The sequence below is a fragment of the Lytechinus variegatus genome, chromosome 6, assembly GCF_018143015.1.
Source record: "Lytechinus variegatus isolate NC3 chromosome 6, Lvar_3.0, whole genome shotgun sequence".
Lineage (NCBI taxonomy): Eukaryota > Metazoa > Echinodermata > Echinoidea > Temnopleuroida > Toxopneustidae > Lytechinus > Lytechinus variegatus.
Window position 1 is genome coordinate 47397840 of NC_054745.1, and position 26043 is coordinate 47423882.

At 36.6% G+C, this 26043-nt stretch overlaps 1 long non-coding RNA gene and 1 pseudogene across 1 annotated transcript; one reads left to right on the top strand and one right to left on the bottom strand.

Moving 5' to 3' along the window:
• Positions 1 to 4268: 4268 nt before the first annotated feature.
• LOC121416700 lies at positions 4269 to 7032 on the bottom strand (annotated as a pseudogene).
• Positions 7033 to 11595: 4563 nt separating this feature from the next.
• LOC121416701 lies at positions 11596 to 14840 on the top strand. Its single transcript, XR_005970242.1, has 3 exons — positions 11596 to 11636; positions 14375 to 14494; positions 14826 to 14840. It is a non-coding gene; the product is annotated as an uncharacterized LOC121416701 (long non-coding RNA).
• Positions 14841 to 26043: the final 11203 nt, after the last annotated feature.

The window sequence follows — 26043 nt, forward strand, 5'->3', positions numbered from 1 at the left end:
TAGAACGTTGTCCTCTTGACTAATTTCCTATCTTCTTTTATGTTGACTCGATTTGTTTCAAACTTGAAATTTGACATCAATATTCCCATCACCCTATCAACACACAAGTACCCGCGCACACACCCACTCAAACTATTTTCTCTCCCCATTGTACAAACTCTCTCCCATTCTCTACCCCTCATCTCTGTCCTCTATTTATATCTCTCCTTCTTCAGTAATCCATTCTCCATTCACACACACACACACACACACCCTCACATAAACACTGTCTCTCTCTGCTATATCATTCGTCTATCACTTTTTCATCCCATCTCTTTCGACAATAACCCCTCAGCTGTCTTTTGTGATTTGACATGTAATGTTAAAGGAATTTCTGTGTTGTAGAAAGCGTCATTCTAATACACCTCCACACCCCTTCGCCATCTCTGTTCTCCATCTATACATTTCCTCTTGTTCTCCCTTCTCCCCCCTCACACACTCACATACACACACACACACCCATACTCTCTTTCTCTCCATTCTAATACACCTCCATTCCCCTTCACCATCTCTGTTCTTCATCTTCATATTTCCTCTTTTGTTCTCCCTCCCCCCCACACTCTCTCTCCATTCTAATACACCTCCATTCCCCTTCGCCATCTCTGTTCTTCATCTTTATATTTCCTCTTTTGTTCTCCCTTCTCCCCCCCCCCCCACACTCTCTCTCTCCATTCTAATACACCTCCATTCCCTTCGCCATCCCTGTTCTTCATCTTTATATTCCCTCTTTTGTTCTCCCTTCTCCCCCACACATTCTCTCTCTCCATTCTAATACACCTCCATTCCCCTTCGCCATCTCTGTTCTTCATCTTTATATTTCCTCTTTTGTTCTCCTTTCTCCACCACACACTCTTTCTCTCTATTCTAATACACCTCCATTCCCCTTCGCCATCTCTGTTCTTCATCTTTATATTTCATCTTTTGTTCTCCCTTCTCCCCCACACACTCTTTCTCTCCATTCTAATACACCTCCATTCCCCTTCGCCATCTCTGTTCTTCATCTTTATATTTCCTCTTTTGTTCTCCCTTCTCCCCCCAAACTCTCTCTCTGTCTCCCTCTCTCTCTGTATCATCATTAATCAATAGTATTTTCTTGTAACTTAATGAATTAAATCAATCGTACGATCAATCACTTGCGGCTGCAGTAAATGTTTTTCGGAAATTGATAGGTTTCATAAACATATACCATAGATAACAGATACCTCAGACAAAAAAAAGCCGATCAGTGTAGTTTTATTTTTCACAAACGTTCAAAAGATTTCAGATATTATGGAACAAAGCAAACGATATTTAATGTACATATATATCTGCATTCAGCCATAAAGAAGTGATTTAGCAACAGAGTCCAATGTACAACATCAACGATCATTGCCCCGTAACACATAAATTTACAATCAATTGTTCATTGTAAATATTGATTCTGGTTGGTTCATTGTGATTATTATGAACAATTATGTACATTCAACCATGATCCTGCTTTGCCATTGCCACTTACGATTGATCGCATATATTTTTGTGAAATGATGACCGAATTGGGTTTCCAAATACAATTCTCATGCTCAAAGTGTGTGAACAATTTGTCTCAACTATTATTCGAAATCAGCTTGATCAAAACGTACATCGACAAAAAAAACTGTGATTTAAAGCAAGACATTCCCTAGTACAATAGATTTTAGGCAAACCAGTCAAAGTGAGAAAGAAAATGATAACAAAATTATTCAAGGGAAAGATCGATCTGACATCATGTTGATACTACACAAGACCACAAGTGGAGATAAATTAAACAAAACAACCATTCAGAGTTTGTGGCTAGCACCTACTCAATAGCATGCCTAATAAATGAAAATGAATAAATTTCCTAATTTACGAATCATGACGAATAAATATAATCAATCTTTATAACAGCTTGTATCAAGGAATAATGATATTAACTTATTATACCATTTAACATAATACGTGTTTGGTATTGCAAAATCTAAAAAAAAAAACACGTATAGAATTGTTCCGGGCTGGAAATATTTGTACCTAGGTAAATAGAGTAAAATTCACAGAGTGATGAAAATTTCATCAATATCTGATGACAAATAGCAAGTTTATTTAATTTTAATGTTTAACAATATATTATTAAACAGTTATATACACATCATTATGAATGTTAATTAGATGGACCGATAATGTAGCATTCCCACGTTCATTTTCTTGTGTTATTAAATGTAATAATAATTGTTTCATTCTTTCATACCGAACGTGTGTGAATGATATTATTATGTCCCTTGTAATGAAATAAGTTAAAGCAATGAATATCTAAATAATCAGTGGTTATTTCAGTAGTTTTGGTTCTTGAAGGACAAAAAATATGAATAAACCTAGTTTAATATAATAAAATTCAAAAGAAAAAAACATTTGGGATATTACATAATCAATTTGCTCAATGAATACTCATGAAGACAATCCTAGAACTGTCCCAAGAATAATGCAAATCTTTAAAATGCCATAACGTTTTCATTCCTTGTTCGATTTTTATCAAATGTTTAGTGTTTTGTTCGTCTGATTTGAACCTGTTTAAATCATATTATTTAAACCGGAGTACTTCTTTAAGAACGGACATACTTAATGGTTAAGTCCACCCCAGAAAAAATGTTGATTTGAATTCACAGAAAAAAAATCAAATTAGCATACTGCTGGAAATTTCATCAAAATAGGATGTAGAATGAGACAGTTATGGCATTTTAAAGCTTTGCTTATTTCCACAAAACAGTATTATGTACAACTCAGTGACGTACAATTAAGACATTCGATGATGTCACCCACTCACTATTTTTTTTCTTTGAATTGATTGAATTAAACAATATTTAAATTTTCATAGATTTGACAATAAGGACCAACATAATTGACAGAGCCACATACACTGTAATATTATACAAGGCTAATTCCACATGATCGGGGTAGATGTAATCATTGTTTTACCTGACAACGAAGGAAAAAATATAACATTTCATATAATAAAAAAAAAATAGTGAGTGGATGACGTCTTCAGTCTCCTCATTTGTATACCGACCAGAATGTGCATAAAACTGTTTTGTGATATCAAGGGAAACTTTAAGATGACATGTGATTTTGATGAAATTTTGATGAAATTTTGATGAAATTTTCAGCATTATTCTTGTTGGATCTTTCCCTTTTTTCAAGCAAACTATTTTGAGGTGGCCTGTCCTTTCAGGGTTTATTTTTCGACACGCACTTATCAGATACACATTATTATATACATACTGAAAAGCTCTAGCTGAAAGTTATTTTTTTCCATTAACACTGTAAAGACAAGCATTGTGATTTCTAACAAAATGATAGATTATGCGGTTATTAAGCATGGTGTTCATAATATCAAATTACTGAATAGATACATAAAAACTGACACATTGACGAATACTAAACTTGATACGTGCACAATTTTTATTAACCCTTTTCTCAAAGTAAGTAAAATACAATCGATAACATTATCCTTTGTACAATTATCTTTGACTGTATCTAAGCTGGGTATTATAAAGTTACGCATACATTCGCTATTCCAACGCATCGTTATTCCGAAGGTTCGAATATTCCAAAGGTTCATTATTCCGAAGGTTCGTAATTCCGAAGATTCTTAATTTCGAAGGTTCGTTAATTTTTTCACATAAAGTATGTAAAATATAATCGATTTCCTTAGTACATTCACCTTTAACTGTATCTAAGCTGGGTATTATCATGATTATTAAGTTATGCCCACGCTGTTATCATCATGTATCATAATGTAAACACGATATTGATTCTTTTGATTCTTGCTGACCAGTTATTGTATCATCTACATCGATCACTATCAACATTATCATCATCGTCACCATCTTCATCATTATCATAACCACCTTCATCATCATTATCATTATCATCGTTACCTTCACCATCATCATTATCATCATCATCATTATCATTATCTTCATCATCATTACCATCATCATCTCCATCATCATTTTCATTATCATCACCTTCATCATCATTATCATCACCTTCATCATCATTATCATCACCTTCATCATCATTATCATCACCTTCATCATCATTATCTTCATCATCATTACCATCATCATCTCCATCATCATCATCATTATCATCACCTTCATCATCATTATCATCACCTTCATTATCATCACCTTCATCATAATTATCTTCATCATCATTACCATCATCATCTCCATCATCATCATCATTATCATCACCTTCATCATCATTATCTTCATCGTGATCGTCACCATCTTGAATAGCATGTAAATGTGATGTTCAAAGAACAATCACATAACCCCTTTTTAACAGTGAAACAAAACATCCATGATTTAATTATTTATTTGTTTCTACATATCAAATCAATATACACAGTGTGGCCATTACAAAGGTAAATGTAACAATTTCAAATGAAAATATGTATATGGTCATTACTGTATGTAATAAGCAGACATGAAGCGGTGTGACGATATATAGGCCTACAAATGCTTAAGACGTCTGAATACTAAGGAAATCATTTTGAAACGTATTTCCGAATATGTGCTATATTTTCTTGAATGCAGGCTTTATTGAAAATAAAAGAGAAATGGTACTTTGCAAAAATGGAATATTAGCGTTTAATAAAGAGGCAGAGTATAGGGTTACAGTAGGCATATATTTTTATGAAATAATGTTTTTCATTGTCTCAAAGGAAGGTTTTTGCTTGTCAATGTGTCTCATGGTCGTCACAGTGAATGTATTAACTAATTGATCCCCGACGTATCGTTTAGAATGTGAATCTCTTTTCGAATACGAGAATACTTTCTCCATCACCAGCAATTATCTTGCCTGATGATGAGATCATTACACGAGAGGAGAAAAGGTAACCCCGCCTATTCGCACCAGGCAGTCTGTTTGATAGAGGGAATGACGTCACTCTTCTCTTCTTCACTTCATTCCCGCTCATCACCTGATCAATCATACACGTCTTGGACTCATCATCTGATGTCACAACGTAGAGGTCGTCTGTTATAGGATCAACGCACACATTCAAGATGTCATCACGTTTGGGGATTTCTCTTTGACCACCCTGTCTGTCTATGATTAGTACTCTCTCATCAAGAGGGTAAGGATGAGCGATGATGTGACCTGATGATAGCTCATCTCGCATCCGTAAATTCTGTTTACATGTGATGGTATTCACGATCTTACTATCAGCTGGGTTGATGACGTATATCTTAGACTGAACCCACTCAGCAGCGATGATCATCCCATCACGGTCAACAGCTACATCCACCCATGAGATATCGTCCGTTGTGTTTCTTGGTATTGTGACGTCATTGATGTGCATCCATTGTCTGTCATACACACTGATGCATCCAGTCAAACTGTCCCCTGTACAACCTGTACAGTATCTACCGCATACTATCTTGTCATCATTCAGTAATGCACAGGATCTTACCCATGATGTATCAGTACCTGTTATCACTCTCTGAATGTGTTTAGTGTTTATATCTAACATGTATGTATGGCTATCTGACGCCAAGTCAGTGATGAACACATTACAGTCATCTATGCAACCCACAGCAATTGGGTATGTGATTTTATCTTTGACACTGATTGTATCACTAAGCATCCACTCGCCATCATACCTACCAATCCTACCATCATACTTCTCTCTCCCAACACCCTTCACAAACCTAACACCTGATATTCTATCAGTGATTTGTTTCACATCATTCTTATAAAGTGGTTTCTTTAGTTTATCACTCACTGACATGTTCACACTATGACCGTCTTTAACAATGTTTTTATCGTCTTCGAGTACTGTATCTATGGTGTGTATTGCATTCTCTATTGTTTTTGTGTAATCTTGCAATGATTTCATCAACTCTTTGATCTTCCTATCATTCTCTTTAACAATGTTATCAATGTCTCTATGAAGACCAATCTTCTTCTTGTCCATGTGTCCTTGTCTAATCTGTGCATTTGTATGGATTAATTCAAGTTGTTTCTCTCTCTCTTCTTTCGAATCTTCTCTTTGATCTTCATAATCTCTTCTTGAAGTAATTGATTCTTAACATGAAACTTCTGGTTGATTTTGTAAGCATCTATCTTCTCCTTGACTTCATCTGTATTGATCGCCTCCTTGATTATGGAATCAACTTCATCTTTCAAAGCTTGTAGATGGGTGTCTGTGTCTTTCGTGCATTGGTCGATTTCATTTTCGTACAGACGACCTTCTTTCAATTTGTCCCTTCCCTTTTCTTTTATACTTGTAAGTTTTGCTTGAAGGTCCCCAATTGGGACATCCATATTTTGTCGCACACATGGGTCTAAATGATCTAGTGCACAAAAAGCACATAACACTTTACCATGACTGTTACAATATAATTTTACCTTTTCATCATGTTCTTCACAATAAATATTTGGTACACCTCTTTTAACTCTTGTGATGCATCCTTCTTTAGAGGCGCAGTCATCACAGAGTCTCTTCTTCTCCTCCACGTAGTACGTCACATCTGTCATTGATTGACACTCCTTTCCTTCACATTGTTCTGGGTTGAAGTTACCTGCCATGGTGATCAGAGTAGTGCTCTAAGGAATATCATAGAAAAAAAAAATCAAGAGAAAGAATGGGAAAAGAAGATATACCGGGTCGGGGAAGACCGGCACACATTAATACCAATAAAAAGATTTTACAGCTCAAACTAAAGGCAATGACTATATTTAATTGATTTTTTTATTTTTAAAGAATAAAATAATCTTTTTAAAATGAATAATACAATTAATAACCAAAATATTCCATCTGAAGAACATTCTTTTTTTCATTGACGTGAAATTTACCTATTTTGCTATGCTCTCTCTTCAAGCTATTTTGTTCGCCAGACATTCGCTGTAGATGGCGTTGTTGCTGTTGTACCACAGTGCAGTGTTGAAGGACTCAAACCACAAATGGGATCGGGCAATTTCGGTAATCCCGAACCTAAAGTGACGCAACGGTTAGAAAAAATATTCATAGAAAATCAATAGTGCATATCTGAACTTTTTTTTCATATGGGCATAGAGATAGATTACTACTGGATCTTTTCAGTCCCATGGGAGAGCAGTAATTTGGCAATGCTGGATTTTATGGGAAATTAATCAGTTGCCCAAGAAACCCTGTGAGAACTGTGAATGCAACCAATTTCGCGAAAAATGCTGCAAAACATCTTTTCATATTTTTAGCGTTGGTAGGATATTGGATGAACTACCAAATCATTAAGGTTTGGATGGTGTCTTTATTAAGGGTTATTTTTGGCGATTTTTTTTCAAATCTCATTTTAACACATGAGTCTAAGGGGAAATAGTTAGTGGGCATTCCAGGCTAAAAATAATATGACAAACAAAACATTGAAATCAAGATCAGCGCTAGCGAATTTGATTCTTTTTTCATTATTTTATAATTATTTTTATAAAAACTTGGGGGGAAAGATCATTTGCTTTTGCATGCCCCACTTTGTGGAATAGCCTTCTCAAAGACATAAAAATGTACCTCTGTCGAAACTTTAAAAAATCTTCTAAAAACTTTGCTATTAAACTCTTAGCTCTTTATGCGCCTTGAGCACTCTACAGAGTGGAATTGGCGCTTTACAAGTCTCTTTATTATTATATTATAATTATTTTTGTTTCATAACAAAGGCTTCCAAAACAACAAGTATATATTTCATTTACGAGGTAAAATGATTCGTATACCTAATGAGACAATACAGAGTGACTAAGAAAAAACGTCCCAACGCTTTGAAGTATGGTCTTAAGTATAAAACATTAATCATTTATTTATTAATAACTTCCCCCAGTAACAACAGGTCTTTGACTGATAATTATCAATCCTCAGGGACCTTACGATCCTCATTATCTAATCTCTTAAAAATTCTAGTTGCTCATGCAGGGCCTAACCTGTGGAATTTCCTTCCACAGAGGTTAGAAACCCAGACTTTCGTGACCACTTTCATGGCAAAACATATTTTAGGAGTGCTTTTTGATAGACATTTACTTATTGTTCAGACATGTATGTTTAGACAGGTATGTAAATAGGTTTTGTTGTTGTTCTGCTCTGAAGCGCCTTTAGCATCTAAAGTACGCTATACAAATATAATGTATTACTACTAGTATAAGTAAGTCATATTTTCATATTGATTTTGCATGCATTACAATATATGAGACAAACTGCAGAAGGTCATTCGAATCTCTGCTTCGCCAAATTGACAGGCCTCTTCCCAAACTTCCCAACACACATACACACCCACCCCGACACCCTCACACACATCTACACACAAACAGACATACCCACACAGAGACAACGAATCCCAAACACACAACCTCCATCCACACACAAACACACCCACACAGAGACAACGAATCTCAAACACACAACCTCCATCCACACACAAACATACATACCCACACAGAGACAACAATTCCCAAACACACAACCTTCATCCACACACAAACATACATACCCACACAGAGACAACGAATCCCAAATACACAACCTTCATCCACACACACACATACGTACCCACACAGAGACAACGAATCCCAAACACACAACCTTCATCCACACACACACATACGTACCCACACAGAGACAACGAATCCCAAACACACAACCTTCATCCACACAGACATACCCACACAGAGACAACGAATCCCAAACACACAACCTTCATCCACACACAAACATACCCTTATAAAAATCGCCAATGGTATTTGAATGGTGCCGAATGGTAGTTGAATGGTAATCTGAATGGTAAATGGTACGCGAATGGTATTTAAGTGGTGTTTCAATGGAAAGTTCTTAATGGTAATTGGTAGTTTATTTAATGGTAAATGGTATACCATATACCGAATGGTGTTTCAGTGGTATGTGACTAATGATATGATTGGTATGATGAATGGTATACCATTTACCCAATGGTGTCTCAGTGGTATGTGCTTGTAATGGTATGATTGGTATGATGAATAGTATACCATACATCCAATGGTGTCTCAGTGGTATACAATGGTGTCTCAGTGGTATTCAATGGTGTCTCAGTAGTATGTGCCTGTAATGGTATGATTGGTATGATCAATGGTATACCATACACCAATGGTGTCTCAGTGGTATACAATGGTGTCTCAGTAGTATATGCCTCTAATGGTATGACTGGTATAATGGATGGTATACCATGCACCAATGGTGTCTCAGTGGTATACAATGGTGTCTCAGTGGTATTCAATGGTGTCTCAGTAGTATGTGTCTTTGATGGTATGACTGCATGGTATACCATGATATACCCAATGGTGTCTCAGTGGTATACAATGGTGTCTCAGTGGTATTCAATGGTGTCTCAGTGGTATGTGCTTGTAATGGTATGATTGGTATGATGAATAGTATACCATACATCCAATGGTTTCTCAGTGGTATACAATGGTATCTCAGTGGTATTCAATAGTGTCTCAGTAGTATATGCCTCTAATGGTATGACCGGTATAATGAATGGTATACCATGCACCAATGGTGTATTAGTGGTATACAATGGTGTCTCAGTGGTATTCAATGGTGTCTCAGTAGTATGTGCCTCTAATGGTATGACTGCATGGTATACCATTATATACCCAATGGTGTCTCAGTGGTATACAATGGTGTCTCAGTGGTATTCAATGGTGTCTCAGTAGTATGTGCCTCTATAATGGTATGATTGGTATCAATATGGTGTCTTAGTAGTATGTGCCTAGTGGTATATAATATAATCATGTTGGATAATTGTAAAGCTATAGTGGCTTAGTTGTATTCAATGGTGTCTCAGTGGTATGTGCTTGTAATGGTATGATTGGTATGATGAATAGTATACCATACATCCAATGGTGTCTCAGTGGTATACAATGGTGTCTCAGTGGTATTCAATGGTGTCTCAGTAGTATGTGCCTGTAATGGTATGATTGGTATGATCAATGGTATACCATACACCAATGGTGTCTCAGTGGTATACAATGGTGTCTCAGTAGTATATGCCTCTAATGGTATGACTGGTATAATGGATGGTATACCATGCACCAATGGTGTCTTAGTGGTATACAATGGTGTCTCAGTGGTATTCAATGGTGTCTCAGTAGTATGTGCCTCTAATGGTATGACTGCATGGTATACCATTATATACCCAATGGTGTCTCAGTGGTATACAATGGTGTCTCAGTGGTATACAATGGTGTCTCAGTGGTATTCAATGGTGTCTCAGTAGTATGTGCCTCTATAATGGTATGATTGGTATCAATATGGTGTCTTAGTAGTATGTGCCTAGTGGTATATAATATAATCATGTTGGATAATTGTAAAGCTATAGTGGCTTAGTGGTGTTTGCCTAATGAATGCCATTTGTGTTAATGCTGAATGATATGCCCAATTGCATTACCCATTAACATAATTCCGAAGATTTAAAGAAAATATATCAAAGATTAAAAGGTATTTAGAGTTAATTAAATATTTGACCTGTGACTTTTATGCGAGCAGCTTCCCCAAATCAAGTGTATAATCGCTCATGATTGTAAACATGGTCTCGATATCTTGCATTCTTTTGAATTGTCTTTGTCCTTATTAAGTAAAAGGTCTATATGTGTTTAAATATTATTGATCCAGTGGTTATGATACAATATTATAAATTTGTTATATTTTACTATTGTACATAAATTTAAATCTGATGCAAATTTTTACAAATGATATTTCCAAAATTCTAATTCTATTTTAGGCTCTAAATATTCTTTCCCACTTGTGGACGGCGTTTATAAAGAGGAGAGCTATTCTATAGGCCGGCATTACTTGATTGAAATGATTTATCCACATGGTCTTGCTCCCTCACCCCTATCAAAATTCCCTGCCGCCATACAGGGTATAGTACAATGTAACAGAAAAGAAATCTACTGAATGATATCTCAATTTCAATCATTACAAAAGCAAATTAAAAGGGAAGAGGAGTGAGTAAAAAAAATATATATAAAGGGGAAAAACAAGAAAAGAAAAAAGGCAAAGGAGAAAAGAAAGATTAACAGAAAAGAAAAAAAGACAACGAAAATAAAAAAGAAAATAACATAGAGAACAGGAAAAAAAAGTGAAGGGATCAAAAACTTTTTTCATAGATTCCAAGCTTAGATCCAAGGAAAACAGTGGCATGCACTCACGCCATCATGGTTTCCAACCCAGAACCAATCGAGAGGAAAAAGACACCCCTGATTTGGTTTTAATTCACCCCCACCCATATCGGGATGTGTATTTATCTTGGCGAAGAAGTCCCCCCCCCATATTTTGTCATAATTTATCCCCCCCCCCCATATGCTTTTGCGAGAGGGGCCGCTTGGCTGCTTGCCAGGTAGCTCTATTATACGTGTTGTTCTCGCACTACGCACGCGCGAACGTCTAACCGCCAAGTGCAATATTTGAAAAAGAAAACTCGATCTACCGGTACTACCGTTTTGCTGTTGATAAGTCCGTCGATAATTCATCAAAAACTAAAGGAACACGGGTCAGATTCGGACAGCGACTTCAAAGTCATTTGTAGAAGGCTATAACAGTAAGTTCTATAACAATTTTCTTTGATTTATTTCTCAAATTGTCTCAAAATGTTAGATGTCGTTGTACTGCCACGACATGCACGACCACTGCACTGCCACCGTCACTGCCCCGTTGGCGCTGGCCGCTGCTCTACGGGCCGGGACGTGGCTTTGACGATAGGGAGTGCTTATGGTTTATGCTTTGTATTGGCAGAGTTAAGACCGGCGAGCATTGAATAGTAATTCGCTCATATTGCCTGATGTTTATTGTCAATGTTTTACAAAAACCATCTCTGAATACATTGAATTCGTGAATGAATGATTTGTTAATGCTAATGTCAAGACTGTCAAAGTTTTAATTGTGAATAAATAGACCGTTACTGCACACGTTAATTTACTGAAATTGAAAACTTGCCGACAAATATTGCTTTGAAATTAGGCCTATAATTTGTTGTTGTTGTTGTTGATAGATGTTGGTAAATGAGATAAAATGGAGGTGAAACATGGTAAGGGTCCTAAAGTTAAAAAAATGATAAAGGCTACGCAGGTCTATAATAACTTTGCTACACTGTACACACCACTCATTGCACATACTATTTCAATGGTAAAATGTGCACTTTGTGTGTGGAACTGTGACTGGACGGAGTGACAAACGATTCCTATTCAATTTTTCTACAGAGGCTGCAATAAATATGCAGAGAAAACTGGCGCTAATGCAGTTTTGCACCGGCCGATTACCAGCATACCTCATCACCAAAACTTGTTCCCAAATGTCATGACAGGTCTCTCAGTCACATTTCGATGTTAATATACCCACCGTTTTTCAAAATATTGGGAATGGCTGTATTTAGTCTTCGATCTCGACGTCGTTGATCTAATTTATATTTATATGGACTGAAGTTAGCAACCAAATCATGCTAACATGTGGCAAACAAACTGCCAGCATGCCGCATGCAAATCTTTTGATCGCATAACTTCGGTCCATATCAACATGACGGCGAATCCAAGCGATCCGCAATATTTTGAAAAATGGTGGGCATATTGTGTATTGATCTCAAAATGTGTGTAGACAATTCTGGTGGGGAGTTTTGCTTGAAGTTGCATGCACAACGAACAATTGTCCATAGACTGTGTACAACGGATAGATCGTCTCCGCACAGCGATTCGAAGACCGCTGATTGGTCAATAGCGCAGATCACGTCATGACCACGTGGTCCCAAAAATAATTCCTTTGGACTGCGTGCGGAAGTATCGATAACGATATCCGGTCATGTTGTGTACACGGTAAATGGTCTTGGTTCGTGATCGGATCGCTCCGGTATCGATCGAAAATTATCGAAACTGCAATTTCATGCATATTCACGCGACGCTCCAAAACCGGAAGCCAATTGACTTTATGCACGTTGCGATAGACTCTACAAATTCCAAGGAACACGATGACATATAGACGCTAATTCGTAAGATTTTGACGGAAAAGCAAGAAGTATTCAAAATTCGCTTACCTGTGCGGTATCGGTGAGAAAATAGATCCTCCGAGAATACCTTTCATAATTCATATAAAATATAGGAAAATTGAAATTCTAGGTCGATTTTGGTACGAGGTGATAGGGAATTGCACACTTGTTTTGGTGGAATTCTGTGTGGGGAAACAAAAGGCTTGCACTGCGCATGCTTACTATATTTTCATTCATAAATTGGTTCTCGGCAGTGGCTGGATGACGTCATGTAATAAGCAAAAATGTACACGACCGCTACGTTCACGCTCCGCTATCCGTTGTACACAATTGTTCACTGTGAGTTGGCTGGTGTGAAACTGCATTAGTGCCGGAGGGTATTCTTAGATCCTTTCATGGGGCTAGGCATATCAATTTTTAAAGTAAATTTTATCCTCTTTTAAAGTTAAGTTTGTCCTGTGATCACATTTTATCTGTTTTTATTTATTTACTGATCAAAACTTGCCTAAAAAACGTCTGGAGTTCATCCACTGGCATATGATTGTCCATGAACGGATCCATGATTTCTCAAAGGGGGTAGTGGGGCACATTTTCCCAAGGAAACTTTAAATAACAAGCAAACCAAAAAGGAGATCCTCTTGTATGAGACAATATTTTTAATATAAATATTTGCTGTAACTTTCGAGGGGGGGGGGGGGGGAGAACACTTGTGTAAGAAAGCCACATTTTTATCAAACACATCAACTATTGCTCTCAAGGTGGGGGCACAGGTCAAATGTGCCCACTTGGATCTGCTTCTGCGATTGTCAATACCAGAAAAATGGAATTTATGTCATCGATTACCCTCTTAAAAATTGCTGCTCTAGAAATTTGATTTCAGATGACATAGCTGGAATACTCCCCAGGGAGTGGAGGATGTGCACATATTGTGTGCGGGAATGACTGATTGAATCCGATGACCGGGGTAATAATATATCTGTAAAGCGCTTAGAAACGTCGTTCCGATGGATTAAGCGCTATATAAAAGCGGATTATTATTATTATTATTATTATAGCTATTACTAGTATAAAGCATGCACAGTTATAATACAGCCTTGTCTGAACTACGCTGAAATACTATCACATTTCCTTATTTTTATCCTAAATTCTGGGCTGGTAATCAGAGGTCCATGAAAAATATCTTTAACATTAAAGTTCTAAGATCATTATTTTTCTATTACTATATTAGTATTCTATTTTTGTTTGTATCTGCACATACATGCAGATTTTACAACACTTAAATTGATTTTATTTCATTTTCAAAGTTTGGACGACGGATACACTGGATGATAAGGTAGATGATCCAGCCTTATCTTGGAATGACACGACGGGTGTTGAACACAGAAAACGTACCGTGTACAAGAAACAATTGGAGTTTATGAAAGGTAGGTGTGTAAGAATTTTCTTCAGTAGAAAAAAATGCAAAGCTTCATGAGATAAAACATTGGGGCAACCTCACATTATATAATAGGTTATTGTCTACCCATCTATGGTTAAACATAAATTTATTTATCATATTTTACAAAATGTTTTGTTGATATTTGTTAATTGGTATCATTCAATTGAATGGTAGAGTATACTGCAAATTTCTCAATATATAAAAAAAATATATGAACTTCTAAAGAAAGCTTACACACATGACAAGCATTCATATTTTGAACCCTTAGCTAATATACTGTCCTTTGCATTGTTTTCATCCAATATTTCTTATTACAGCTTCAAGGAATTAATCCTGCCGGGTACCCATTCATTTCATCTGGGTCTAGTGATGCAGTGTGGATGAAATTCGGGCTGAAGGAAAACACACCATGGCTAGGACTCAAATTCACGACCCTCTGTTTGAAAGGTGAGAGTCAGAACCACTAGACAACGACGTTCCCAGCTGATGTCATATCCCCACTTGTTCTTTTGTATTTTATTACAAGAAGTCGCGCTAATTTACATTTTGTCCTCCGAGAACTATAAAAAATGGAGTGAAAATTTATTTCAAAGACATGTCCACCCTAACAAAAAAGTTGATTTGATTAAAAAGAGAAAAATCAAACATAAAAATCGGATGAAAAATAAGAAAGGTATGACATTTTTAAGTTTCGCTCAATTTCACTTAATAGTTACATGCACATCCAGGTCGGTATGCAAATGAGGGAACTGATGACATCACTCATTCACTTTTCTTTGTTTTTTAAATATGAAATATTATAATTTTCTCCTCATTGTCCTATGAAATAAAGTTTTATTTTTATTTTTTATTGTCAAATCTGTAAAAAAATTGAAATATTGTACAATTCAAACAATGAAAACCAAAACAAAAAGTGAGGGTCTTATTTTGCATCCGATTTAGATGAAATATTTTGCATGATGCTTGCCTGATTTTCTCTGTTGATTCAAAACAATCTTTTCTGTGGTGGACTAGACCTTTAATGTGAAGATATGCATTGCTGGAAATAATGATATGATACTTGGGACATATCATACACACATGTATGAAAATATGAAATAATTATTTCATTTTATAGAATAAGCCTAACAAATATTCCTGACGATCGTGTGTACATTGGGTTAATTTTTTACCAAAATGTTGTTAAATTTCAAATTCAATAACTTTTTTATTATCAGATTTTAATGAAATTTTCAGCATGATCCTTTTCTGATTCATTCTCTCCCTACCAAAATCTCCCCTTTTCTCATGCTTTCTTTCTATGGTCCCCTTCATTCTCCTTATAACTATGTTATATGTAAAGTGTAACCGGTCGTCCAACCAATTTGATTGAAGGGCTAGAGGTACTCGAGACTGAAAGCTATGTGATATAATTCAAAGTGTACATCAGACAAACAAAAAACACTGAAAATCTCATCCAAATTTGTTTAGGATTAACAAAGTTTTGACGAATTAAAGTTGTTATTTTTTGCTAAAACTGTTCTCTGCAAGTCCTCATGAATATACAAGATCACAATTTATATATTTTTTGTATTATATGAATTTAAATTTTGTCCAAGCTCGGTTGTAAAAAATTACGATTGACTACTGATTTACTGTGTAAGACAATATAACACAACAAAAATAGACAGAAAAGAAATAAGTGGGTATCTTGTATATATTATTTTCTATATATTTTGCAAAAAGGTCTCTATTTTTCTTTTGTTTTTTAGTTTTCCAAATTGAATAATTTTCTTTCCTTATTTTCCTTATATTTTTTTCTATGTGTGATATATTATTTATTTATTAATGTATCATTATTGTATTTATGATAAACTTTTGGCGTGTTTCTACAGTAAATCATTAAAAACAGTTTATCTTTTCCGGACTTGAATAACCTTATCGTTCTTAAACCAACCTGTTTCTACAGACTGAATAATCTGATTAACTTGCATTTCGCGTCGCAAATACGGTGGAAATCGGAAAATTCAACCTATAACCTCACATTGCATTTTGGTATGTCAAAAATTGCATTTCGTTAGGAAAATTTTCAAAATTCATGGTAGATCTCACTCATTGTAGCAGGTACACGTTTCACGATCAGCTGGCGAGATAAAAAACGGCCAGAATATATGTTTACTGTGAGATCGCACTTCTTGGTTCAAGCACTTAAGCCAGACACGTATGCTATTTTGCCCCGTGTTTTTACAGAAAAGTTAAACGGATTAACATGGCAATAACCACCTCTCAGAGAGATGGTTATGAGAAACCGTATTTTGCGCGATGCAATTTATCAATAAACCGCATCGCGTCTGTTTCTACAGGAAAGTTATCAGGGATTCTGGATACTTAGGCGGGTAATACCTTTTAACAATTCTATGTAGAAACATGCCATTGATATATCTTTTTAGGTGAAAAGAAAAAAGAGACCAATTTGGGAGTACTATTTTCCCCCCTTTTGGGGATATTTCATTTCTTCTAGGTGTGGTACCCTTTATTCATTTGGCCATGTGAAGGCTATCACACATTTTGAGTTTAATCTTCGAAATTTGGTGTTCATTAGTTTGTTGTCCAAACTCTGTCTTACATGTAAATTTGTTTATAGGAAGATTAACATAATATTTATGTGGAGTGCAATCATTGATCTCTTGTGGAGTCGCACAGTCACATGTATTCATAATATGGTGCTTTTATGCCATACCTGTCAATAATCTTTTGTACTTGAACTTATTAGTAAAAAAATGTTTATTAATGTCGTTGAAAGCAATTACACACAACAGATTTAACATCAAGTTTATTGTATTACAAGTATCAGGTTTGTATGCAGAACAGTGGTTTTGCCAAGTACTCAATCCATGTAAAAAGCAATATGAGAGAACAGGTTTATTCTTGGAAATGTTAGCCTTCATTTGTTGTGTTTTTCAATCAAAATCTGTCTTGATGCATGTTTACTTTTAGATAACAAGATTGACAGAGTATAGATATCAACGAGTAGCTAAGTCATATATATTAATAACTTATGTGCTTTAATTATAAAGTCTATACTTGTGAATACTCTGTGCCATTTATGCTGTACTTAAACTTCTTATAGTAAAAACATTTATTGACGTTCTTGAAATAAGTAACTGTTTTCATTTTTTTTCTTGTGTATACTTATTCCATTATTAAGCCTACCACCAACCCAGAGATATGCTGTTCACCAATGGTCTACCATTCACTGTACTTTATTGGCCTACTATACATTGCACATCGTTGTTCTACTGTCTACCATTCAGTGTAAACCATTGGTCTACCATTGAACTTGTGGTCTATAGTGTATGACCAATGGTGTTATTTGAATGGTTGACTAATAGTATAGTGTGTATGACAGTGTTGTATGGTAAATGGTAGGTCAATGGTGTACGGTGTATGGTAAGCCAATGGTGTATGGTAAGCCTATGGTGTACGGTGAATAGTAGTTCAATGGTGTATGGTAGGCCAATGGTGTACTGTAAATGGTAGGTCAATGGTATACGGTGTATGGTAGAATGGTGTAAAGTGAATGGTCAATCAATGGTGAATGGTGTGTGGTGTACGACGAATGGTAGTTGAATGGTGTATGGTGAGCAGTGAATGGTACACGAATGGTGTACGGCGAATGGTACGCGAATGGTGTACAGTGAATGGTGTACGATGAATGGTACGCGGATGGTGAATTGTACACGAATGGTGAATGGTACACGAATGGTGTATGTTGAATGGTAGGCGAATGGTGTATGGTGAATGGTGTAAGGTAATTGGTAGGCCAATGGTGTCCAGTGAATGGTGGCTGAATGGTAAATGGTAGGCCAGTGAATGGTGGCTGAATGGTGAATGGTGGTCAATGGTAAACCTGTCTATAGTGGCCATATGGTAGATCAATGGTGAATGGTGTTTGATCAATGGTATATGAATGGTAAATGGTGCTCATGAATATGGTAATAGTAAGGTCCGAATTATTTAAATTAGTTTGAATGGTATACCATTGAGGCTTGAATGGTATACCATTGGTGTATGTTGCGTGCTGTGCGAATGGTATTCCAATGGTATATCAATGGTGTATGATAAATGGTAGTCAATGGTATACCATTCAATTTCTTTATAAGGGTACATACCCACACAGAGACAACGAATCCCAATACACAACCTTCATCCACACACAAACATACATACCCACACAGAGACAATGAATCCCAAACACACAACCTTCATCCACACACAAACATACATACCCACACAGAGACAACGAATCCCAAACACACAACCTTCATCCACACACAAACACACCCACACAGAGACAACGAATCCCAAACACACAACTTTCATCCACACACAAACACACCCACACAGAGACAACGAATTCCAAACACACAACCTCTATCCACACACCCACTATTATACACACGTACACTTACAAAGGGTCCAATATTTAAAGGGATTCCAGGCTCTATTTTATTATATGAAATTAGGTCTATTCAAAAGTTTTCTACCAATTAGATTGACAACTGATTGAGTGCATTAATTATTTATTGCGGCAACCGATTTCATCATAATGGGGACACATCATACGCATGAATGAAAAAATGATTTATTTATGATTTCATGTAATAGCATAGGAAAAAGGAAAGTGTGGATAGGACATCATCAGCCCAACTAATAAATATTCATGACAATGTGCATAGAACTATTTTCACAAAATATTGATAAATTTTACAATTCGATAACTTCGTTATTTGTTGTCCGATTTTGATTGCTGCTTTTTTCTTATACTGGACAATATGCTTCCCGCATTTGGTAAAATACTGCCCAAAATTGGTTGGACACATAATTACCCTCGCGGTGGTAAAAATTTTACCCAATATATATATATATATATATATATATATATATATATATATATATATATATATATATATATATATATATTATCTCAGTTATCTCAGTATCTCAGTTATCTTTTCTAGTTCATTTTCAGAATGTTACACCTGGTGTACTGTAAACCACTATCGTGATTGGTCATACCACCATGCAGGCAAACCCTCAGGTGGGTTTTGAACAATGACAAGCCGTCATGCCTCAGCTGGATCAAAGCTATTGCTTCGATACAGTACACGTATGTGAGAAAGTATACAAATGTGTGAAGCTATACATGTACAACAGCTTTGGCAACTCTTTTATTTAAATATTGCAAAGAAATGGATGAAGAGAACAATGGTAGACGTAGCTTAAATCAAGGTTCCCCAGAGCTATCTACCCTTTGGAAAAATTGGTTATGCCGAAAAAATGTCTCCGCCGGGAATCGAACCCGGGCCCCCAGCTTTGAACGCCGGTGCCTTAACCACTAGACCACAGAGACGGGCCAGTGGCTAGGCCGACCGAGATCCGATTGACCGTCAGAAAGACAGATTTTCGACACTATACCAATTACCTTTGTCGGGTGAAGGTGGGTTTTGAACAATGACAAGCCGTCATGCCTCAGCTGGATCAAAGCTATTGCTTCGATACAGTACACGTATGTGAGAAAGTATACAAATGTGTGAAGCTATACATGTACAACAGCTTTGGCAACTCTTTTATTTGAATATTGCAAAGAAATGGATGAAGAGAACAATGGTAGACGTAGCTTAAAGAGGGTGGATAGTTTTGGTAAATCCTCAAAATCTGCTTGTCACCATTCTAATTAATTTCTATATGATATGAATGCTTATGCCCTAAAACAGTCATGATGTGGATGACATGAAATGAAATGGTGTTTTACATAGTTAATTTTGCAATTTCCCTTGTAATTTAACCCTGTCGGGTATCCCAGAATTATCAAGCTGACGCGCGATCTCCGGCTAGCAGGTTGCGAGCTGCCTCCCTCTATCACCGAAATCCATGCATTATTTTGCATGCACTGCCTCGGCCTCCAGCTAGCATGGCTAGCGCTCTGCAGTATACACGCACCACCGCTTGAGCTACGTACGCGGGAACAAAATGTAGTCCGCTGAAAAGAGGAGTTGTCCAGTCTATATAGTCACTCAGGTTTGCTAAGCCCGTTTTGTATACGCACTATTTATTCGATGATAATTCCGATGCATAACGTGACAACAAACGGCAGAGAAGAACAAAAGAAAATACTTGAACGATACGTACCTCACTGAACTTAGTCTTATAGCTAATGCACCTTGATTTCCTATTCCTTGGAAGTTTTTTGCCAATCGACGACTAAACCCCGACGATAAACAAACCCTCATCATCCCATTTAAAAAAGTGGAACCACGATATGCTACAATGAGTGTATTTGAATAACTGGTCTCTAATTGCCAAAAGACGGGGGCAATTTATATTTGGATATGTTTTTACGGGAGTGTTTACTCGCTAAAAACAATTAGAAACAAACCATCACTGGGTGGATTGTGTCTGAAATCATAAACTACATGAAGTTGTTTTCATGTGTAACAGCTCTATGAGTGTACTATGCATGGGAATTGTGTTGATTCGAGAGCAGACGAACTTTACGTAATAAGGTCATATACTGCTCGTCCAGACGAGGTCATGCAGAGTTCAATGCTTGCATTATGCATCGGTCTACTGGAAAGGCATTATATATACACATGTATATGGGTTTATGTATGCGTTATATGCACGGTTATGTTCCTACACTACATGCATGTATACGTGTCCTCTGCAGAAATAATTCAATCGAGGTTATATAATACCAAGCTTCAAATGTGGAAATGGAATGTAACTTGATAAAGTTCTTTATATAGTGTCATTTGAGTTTAGTATATTTTCCATATTTTGATGGATGATTTTCACATACGTCCTAGAATTAACATAAGCTACTAACTATATGAGTAAAAACTTTGTGGGTCCCGGGGATTCGATGTCCATGTATAGACATGTTTCATGATCGACTGGCGATAGAAAAATGACACGACTTTATTTTGGATCGCAAAAGTGTTATCTTTTATATGCATGATCTCCAAATGTGAGGGATGATGTTTAGGAATTTACATTCTCTACAAAGAGCGACCCGAATATAGGCCTTATGTTTTGGGTTTTCCTCTTTTATTTCATTTGTGCGGGGCTTTTTTCGGGGGGGGGGGGGGGTCACGCTCGCTTCTTTTAATCATTGTTTTTGTACCCACCGTAAAGCACAGCGGTAAAGTGCCAATTCGTGTTGCCAAATCCACTTCGATCGTCATTTCTTCTTCGTCTATCACAGTGACCAAATCGTCTCATAAACAATTTGGTCTATCCTCATACCCATTTTATTTTCATTCATTTCATAACCAGTTGGTCTAATACCCATTTCATTTTTATTCATTTCTACCAATTCACACTTTAGTCCAATTATTAGACTAAATACGGGGGTATATGGACTTTAGATGGGTATTTGACCTGACTGGTTATTAGACAAAACAGTGAGTGGACGAACTGATGATGGTAGACCCCAGTAGACCAGTTCATAATTAGACGAATTGGCATTATAAAACCAACTGAAAAAAGACCAGCACATGCAGCCGCGGCGAATCCGCGAGCGAGTAAATTGAAAAAAAAAAACGGAATGGGCCTTGTACAAAGCAGGGAAGACCGCTCCATTCAAGTCACAACTGCACGAGGGGAAATTGAGATAGAAAGGAAGAAAGAATGCAATGAAAGAAAATAGAGATTAATAGATAAAGAAAGAACTGAAGGAAAGGGAATAACTGGATCGCGTTGTCAACAAGGATGACTTCAAGACTTCATCAGTGTAGTAAAATCACGCGAAATCGTCATTACGCAAACATGTAATAAAATGAGGTCACCACAGTGAATCGATAACAGCGAGAGCGCTGCACATTGCCAGCGGTTCACGGAGATTTGCACGCAAAACCTATGAGAACGAGCGAGAGCGAACGATTCCACGAGCTCTTCCCCCTTCTTTCCCTTCCCGGCGATTTGTCCCAAAACAAAAGGATTTCTGCAAAGTACGATACTTTGTTTTTCAACTTTATTAGCATTCGATCTATCCGCGCCGATTTTTTTTTTACCGTGGCATTTTGTTATAAATTACCAAAAGAACCTGTACATCAGTTTTGCCCAGCTGAATAAAACGACTGATAGGCGTTTTTGACAGCCGTCATTCACGTAAACTTTTGTATCCGATATGTAAACTTTCATTCTACACGTAGTGTACTGATCAATATGCACACAACGTCGTACTTGAAGGTTCGTTATAGTATTAATATTCATAGGTGATAGCAACGGGGAACATAAGATTGACATGTACAATAAAAACCAGTAAAAACTATCTAAAAATGATGAGTCCTTGATGCAATTCACCGACCCAGTGAAGGATCAGGATCGTCAATTAGAAAACAGATGAACATGATGAAATTATAAAACTTACATGACTTGTCCAATATCGCATGAATCATTAATATCCCTTATTTTTCCTTTGGCTTATGACTGTTAAGTGCAGAAAAGGGGGAAACGGTGAATAATTTGGTACTGGCTGTATGGTCCCTTGGTCAGTTAGCGTGCATGTTTGTAGGCCTACATTCACAATGATCACGTCGATGGTCAGAGAACAATTTACCTCATTCATCTCAATCCTCTCTTATCATGCTTATCATTACATGTATCATGTGTATACCAGGGAGATGGGGTTTGGTGTGTGCATTAACGTGTGCATACAAGGAAAGATAGCCGAGGTATAGGCCTTAGTTTGTGTGTAAGTTCATTGGGCATGTTGGGTCGTCTCTTCGGTCAAGAGCGTGGTTGCTGTGTGCATCATTGCACGGTGCAAGCTTGTGTGTCAAATACGCGCGAAACGACTAATAACAGGCTACAAAAATCACTCGACCATGCTGCCGCTATGCGAATTCGGTGTGCGAAGATTACGTAACTTTCACCGAAATTAACGCTACACCGTAATGACGATTTCTCGTTATTTTACTACACTGTTCATTGCAGTATAAATTCGTTGTTGTTTTTTTACAAACAATCCATTCACATAATAAAAAACAATTTCAACCTCTCATTATAAAAGGGAGAAATATATTATCAGAATTGTCCATGCATCTGACTGCTTTCATGAGAGAATAGCAAAAAGTTGTGTTGCAATCGATAAATTGCAACAAAATTTTAAATAATGTTAAAATAATACTTTTTACTATATATCATTACATATCATATATCATTATAAAAACACTTTCTTTTTTAATATTACTTTGTTCAACTACACGACTTACAAAATCGCCACTCCTCAACCTCTTATACGGACCAAGCAAAGAGCGAGGAAAAAATAATCAAAATAAATTACCGACATAAAAGTATAATTAAATGACAAGATCTCTGACTTTATACTCGCCTATATATTCCATACGTCATCTTTTATGAAGTGAGAAAGAGCACGCGTTTGATTTTTTTTCATCATGAACAGGATAGGTATACATCTGAAATTTGTTGACGTTTTGGCACAATGGAATTCTAACAACTTGTTGTAATCATGAAAAGGACAGGATATAAAGCTAAACGATAAACGCGAGCGCGAAGCGCGAGCAGCGGAAAAAAGATGAAATTCTGACTTAAAAATAGAACTCTCAATTCATGCTTTGTAAGTCATGAAATCTGGGCAATTGGGTTTCTTCCTACATATATAATGCCAGCGCGAACCGCGGGCAGAAAAATTTTAATATTTAACCGATCTCAATAAATTAGTGCGAAACGTGAGCTGAAAATATTTGTTCTTCTTCCGGTCTGAACAAGGGGTAATTTAAGCACTATTTCAAGCACTATATAGCAATATTGAAAGCTCAAGCTCGATGTCCGAGCTGAGATATATTCTGTATATTGACTTCAGTACTTGATATTTTTAGTTCTATATCATCCTATTGAGCAAGATATGGGTCATCGAACAAGCAATACGAGCGCTTCGCGCGATCGAAAATAGAGGCATGAAAGATTTTTTTGTTAAGTCTTCCCATCGTCTTATCTATTCACTCGTCTTCCTTCTTTTATTTTCCTTTTCTTTTATCCTCTCTTTAACTTTTCCCCGTTTTCTTCTTTTGCTCCGCAAATAGGAGCGGGGGAATCGTTCCCCTCTCCCCCTATAGATTCGCCTATGAATTCAGATAACATATATAAAATGCTTTTGTTGTTAATACAATTTTACTTTTGCACCATCGAATGGAGAGAGGGCCTAAACATTTGCATTTATTCATGGCTCATGAAATTACCCGAAGATATCGGCAAGTTCACTTATCATTACAGATAAATGTGTAACTATTTCAAAACAGACTTGTCAACTTCAGAAAAAAAGTATAACTGAATTGGAAAACAAATTTTGTTTTTCTTTCTTTTGTGTATTTCTGTGTTAACATTTTTTTTATTGATTTCATGTATTTTTATAAGATCGATTTTTTTTTTCTGGAGATATACTGTTTTTTTCGATGCCCTCAATATAATGGGGGGGGGGGAGGGGTGCGATTTTACAAGCCATCCCCACCTGAATTCTTTTGGGGTATATTTCCCCATCTCCACCCCCCCCCACCGATCGACACTCATGGCATATCATCTTTGGCGGATCCAGGCAGAGACGCACCCCGTATATTTTTACAGTTGCTCATAGAAGACATAGGCTTACAAATATTTTTTTCATTCATTCATTTATTTATTTGTTTATTTATCCATCTTTTCCCGGTTTTTTTAACCAATGCTAGTTTCTTGAGTATACATGCTTCTCCAGAGAGTCCCGCACGATATAGCTAAATCTACGAAAATTGCCACCTGCATCCCCTCTTTTGTAAAAAACTTATTTCTAACCCTTGTTTCAATATCCAAAATGATATTGTTTTCTCCTTCCTATTCTATAAGCTAAAAAACCTATACGAATGGCCATTTTAAATTAACGAGCTTGCCTAACTGTTAGGCAAGCTCATTAATTTGAAAATGGCCATTCAACTTCGATATTACTGAACATTAATTACATAAATTATTCTGACCGATCGTTCTTTGGTAACTTAATTCACCAGAATCATTGCCATGATTGATAAGAAAAGGGGTTCTCCTACGCTGTCCAAAATAATGGCAGGGGATGCGACCAATTTGCATCTTTCTAAAACTCTGAGCGGAAATACAAGCCGCTAAAACTAGCCCCTTCATAGAGGTTCATGTATATTGACAATTATTGATAGATTTGATATTGAATGGGATTACATAAACTGAAAATGTTCTGTAATGAAGACATGCAGGATAATTAAAAATTGGGCATTGGCGAATCCAGGGGCGAAGTGACCGCTGACCCGAAGTGGTGTAGCTACGGGGAGGAGGCCTGGGGGCACGTGCCCCCCTGAAAAAAATTGACAGAGCAAAAAAAAGGGAGAAAGAAAAACAAAAAGGGAAAACAAGAAAGACAGAAGAAAATAAGAGGAGGAAGACGAGTGAATGTAATAATGTAAGGAGACTTGCAAATCTTTCATGTTACCATATAAAAGCTTGCGCTTGGCGCAAGAATTGCCTGTTCGAATA